General features: G+C 39.7%; 1 non-coding gene across 1 annotated transcript; it reads left to right on the forward strand.

Moving 5' to 3' along the window:
- Positions 1-3,427: 3,427 nt before the first annotated feature.
- Positions 3,428-3,535, forward strand: LOC130949354 (small nucleolar RNA R71). Its single transcript, XR_009073372.1, has one exon. It is a non-coding gene; the product is annotated as a small nucleolar RNA R71 (small nucleolar RNA).
- Positions 3,536-4,940: the final 1,405 nt, after the last annotated feature.

Consider the following 4,940-nt stretch of genomic DNA (forward strand, 5'->3'; position numbering starts at 1 on the left):
TTAATTATCTTGATGTGGTGACAATGCTTTTTGTTTTCTGAATGAATGATTGAACAGTGCATATGTCTTTTGATCTTGTTGTTTATGAGTGTTAAATTTGTTGGCTCTTGAAAGAATGATGAACAAAGAGAAATGTTATTGATGATCTGAAAAACATCATGAAATTGATTCTTGAAGCAAGAAAAAGCAGCAAAAAAAAAAGGGGCGAAAATTTCAAAAAAAGCAAGGATCCAAGGCTTTGAGCATTAATGGATAGGAGGGCCCAAGGAAATTAAATCCAGGCCTAAGCGGCTAAATCAAGCTGTCCCTAACCATGTGCTTGTGTCATGAAGGTCCAAGTGAAAAGCTTGAGACTGAATGGTTAAAGTCGTGATCTAAAACTAAAGAGTGTGCTTAAGAGCTCTGGACACCACTAACTGGGGACTCTAGCAAAGCTGAGTCACAATCTGAAAAGGTTCACCCAGTTATGTGTCTGTGGCATTTGTGTATCCAGTGGTAATACTGGAAAACAAGGTGCTTAGGGCCACAGCCAAGACTCATAAGTAGCTGTGTTCAAGAATCAACATGCTTAAATTAGGAAATTCAATAACACAATCCAAAATTCTAAATTCCTAGAGATGCCAATCACTCTGAGCTTCAAAGGAAAAAGTGAGATGCCAAAACTGTTCAGAAGCAAAAAGCTACAAGTCCCGCTCATTTAATTATATTAATATTCATTGATATTTCTGAATTTATAGTATATTCTCTTCTTTTTATCCTATTTGATTTTCAGTTGCTTGGGGACAAGCAACAATTTAAGTTTGGTGTTGTGATGAGCGGATAATTTATACGCTTTTTGGCATAGTTTTACATAGTTTTAATGAGTTTAAGCTACTTTAGGGATGTTTTCCTTAGTTTTTATGTTAAATTCACATTTCGGACTTTACTATGAGTTTGTGTGTTTTTCTGTGATTTCAGGTAAATTCTGACTGAAATTGAGAGATTTGAGCAAAACTCTGAAAAAGGCTGACAAAGGACTGCTGATGCTGTTGGATTCTGACCTCCCTGCACTCGAAATGGATTTTCTGGAGCTACAGAACTCCAATTGGCGCGCTCTCAACGGCGTTGGAAAGTAGACATCCAGGGCTTTCCAGCAATATATAATAGTCCATACTTTATTCGAAGAATGACGACGTAACTTGGCGTTGAACGCCAAGTTCATGCTGCTGTCTGGAGTTAAACGCCAGAAAAACGTCATGATCCGGAGTTGAACGCCCAAAACACGTCATAACTCGAAGTTCAACTCCAAGAGAAGCCTCAGCTCGTGGATAGATCAAGCTCAGCCCAAGCACACACCAAGTGGGCCCCGGAATGGATTTATGCATCAATTACTTACTCATGTAAACCCTAGTAGCTAGTCTAGTATATATAGGACCTCTTACTATTGTATTAGACATCTTTGGTCTCAGTTTTGTATTATTCTTCATCTTAGGAGATCATTGATCCGGTTTAGGGGCTGGCCATTCGGCCATGCCTGAACCTCTTTCACTTATGTATTTTCAACGGTGGAGTTTCTGCACACCATAGATTAAGGGTGTGGAGCTCTGCTGTACCTCAAGTATTAATGAAGTTCTATTTTCTTTTATTCGGTCTCTATCTTATTCTTATTCCAAGATATTCATTCGTACCCAAGAACATGATGAAGGTGATGAGTTAGATAACCCTCATTATTATTCTTACTTATGAATGCGCGTGATTGACAACCACTTCCGTTCTACATGCAACAAGGCTTGAATGTGTATCTCTTAGATTCCCCAACAGAATCTTCGTGGTATAAGCTAGATAGATGGCAGCATTTATGAGGATCCGGAAAGTCTAACCTTGTCTGTGGTGTTCCGAGTAGGATCCTGGGAATCCGGAAAGTCTAACCTTGTCTGTGGTATTCCGAGTAGGATTCCGGTAATGAATGACTGTGACGTGCTTCAAACTTGCAACCTGCTGGGCGTTAGTGACAGACGCAAAAGAATCAAGGGATTCTATTCCAGTAGGAGCGGGAACCAACCGGTGATTGGCCGTACTGTGACAGAGTGCGTGAGCATTAGCTTTCACTGCGAGGATGGGATGTAGCCATCAACCATGGGTGATGCCTCTAGACTGATTAGCTGTGCGAGTGACAGCCGCATAGGATATTTTCCCGAGAGGATGAAAGTAGCCACAGCTGATGGTGAACCCCTATACACAGCTTGCCATGGAAAGGAGTAAGAAGGATTGAGTAGAAGTAGTGGGAAGGCAGGCGTCCTTGGGCCATACAGCACCTCCATTCACTTATCTGAAATTCTCACCAATGAATCTGCATAAGTATTTCTATCCTTTTTATTATTTATTTCTTTTTATCCTCGAACCCATAAATAATGTTTAATTCGCCTGACTGAGATTTACAAGGTGGCCATAGCTTGCTTCATACCAACAATCTCTGTGGATTCGACCCTTACTCACGTAAGGTTTATTACTTGGACGACCCAGTACACTTGCTGGTTAGTTGAACGGAGTTGTGAAAATAAACAGTGCCCTAAGGGTATATTCATGTAAGTACAAAGAACATAAGGATCACAATTTCGTCCACCACACGCCCATTGAGGTCTTCCTCAGTGGCGTCCACTTCCTCTTCCTCCTCTCCAAATTCGGCCATATTGATGGCCTTGCACTCTCCTTTTGGATTTTCTTCTGTATTGCTTGGAAGAGTACTAGGAGGGAGTTCATTAATTTTCTTGCTCAGCTGTCCCACTTGCGCCTCCAAATTCCTAATGGGGGACCTTGTTTCAGTCATGAAACTTTGAGTGGTTTTGATTAGATCAGAGACCATGGTTGCTAAGTCAGAGTGGTTCTGCTTAGAATTCTCTGTCTGTTGCTGAGAAAATGATGGAAAAGGCTTGCCATTGCTAAAACTGTTTCTTCCACCATTATTGTTGTTGAAACCTTGTTGAGGTCTCTGTTGATCCTTCCATGAGAAATTTGGATGATTCCTCCATGAAGAATTATAGGTGTTTCCATAGGGTTCTCCTAGGTAATTCACCTCTTCCATTGAAGGGTTCTCAGGATCATACGCTTCTTCTTCAGATGAAGCATCCTTAGTACTGCTTGGTGCATTTTGCATTCCAGACAGACTTTGAGAAATCAAATTGACTTGTTGAGTCAATATTTTATTCTGAGCCAATATGGCATTCAGAGTGTCAATCTCAAGAACTCCTTTCTTCTGATTAGTCCCATTGTTCACAGGATTCCTTTCAGAAGTGTACATGAATTGGTTATTTGCAACCATTTCAATTAGCTCTTGAGCCTCTGTAGGCGTCTTCTTCAGATGAAGAGATCCTCCAGCAGAGCTATCCAAAGACATCTTGGACAGTTCAGATAGACCATCATAGAAAATACCTATGATGCTCCATTCAGAAAGCATGTCAGAAGGACACTTTCTGATCAATTGTTTGTATCTTTCCCAAGCTTCATAGAGGGATTCTCCATCCTTCTGTCTGAAGGTTTGGACTTCCACTCTAAGCTTACTCAATTTTTGAGGTGGAAAGAACTTTGCCAAGAAGGCATTGACTAGCTTTTCCATGAGCCCAGGCTTTCTTTAGGTTGTGAGTCCAACCATGTCCTAGCTCTGTCTCTTACAGCAAAAGGGAATAGCATAAGTCTGTAGACCTCAGGGTCAATCCCATTAGTCTTGACAGTGTCACAGATTTGCAAGAACTCAGCCAAAAACTGATGAGGATCTTCCAATGGAAGTCCATGGAACTTGCAATTCTGTTGCATTAGAGAAACTAATTGAGGCTTAAGCTCAAAGTTGTTTGCTCCAATGGCAGGGATAGAGATGCTTCTCCCATAGAAGTCGGGAGTAGGTGCAGTAAAGTCACCCAGCACCTTCCTTGCATTGTTGGCATTGTTGTTGTTTTCGGCTGCCATGTGTTCTTCTTCTTTAAAGATTTTTGTTAGGTCCTCTGTAGAGAGTTGTGCCTTAGCTTCTCTTAGCTTTCGCTTCAAGGTCCTTTCAGGTTCAGGATCAGCTTCAACAAGAATGCCTTTGTCTTTGTTCCTGCTCATATGAAAGAGAAGAGAACAAGAAAGTATGAAATCCTCTATGTCACAGTATAGAGATTCCTTAAGGTGTCAGAGGAAAAGAAAAATGGAAGAAAGAAGTAGGAGAATTCGAACTTAGTGAGATAGAGTTCGAATTGTGCATTGAAGAGGAGTGATACTCCAGAAGGATGTGAGAAGAGGGAAGGAGCTTTTTTTTTCGAAAATTAAGTAAAAGAATTTGAAAACATTTTGAAAAACACTAATTAATTTTCGAAAATAAGAGTGGGAAAGAAATCAAGTGATTTTTGAAAAAGATTTTGAAATTAGAAGTCAAAAAGATTTGATTGAAAACTGTTTTGAAAAAGATGAGGTTAAGAAGATATGATTGGTTTTAAAAAAATATGTGATTGAAAAGATATGATTTGAAAACAATTTTAAAAAGATTAGATTTTAAAAATTAATGACTTGCCTAACAAGAAAAGATATGATTCAAACATTAAACCTTTCTCAACAGAAAAGGCAACATACTTGAAATGTTCAATCAAATCATTAATTGTTAGCAAGTATCTTTGAAAAAGGAAAGAAATTGATTTTGAAAACATTTGATTGAAAAGATATGATTTGAAAAAGATTTGATTTTGAAAAACTTTGAAAACTTGAAAAAAAATTGATTTGAAAACAAAATCCTCCCCCTTGTGCCATCCTGGCGTTAAACGCCCAGAATGGTGCACATTCTGGCGTTTAACGCCCAATGCACTACCTTTTTGGGCGTTAAACGCCCAACCAGGCACCCTGGCTGGCGTTTAAACGCCAGTCTGTCCTTCTTCACTGGGCGTTTTGAACGCCCAGCTTTTTCTGTGTAATTCCTCTGTTGCATGTTCTGAATC

Source organism: Arachis stenosperma, chromosome 1 (assembly GCF_014773155.1).
Source record: "Arachis stenosperma cultivar V10309 chromosome 1, arast.V10309.gnm1.PFL2, whole genome shotgun sequence".
Taxonomy (NCBI): domain Eukaryota; kingdom Viridiplantae; phylum Streptophyta; class Magnoliopsida; order Fabales; family Fabaceae; genus Arachis; species Arachis stenosperma.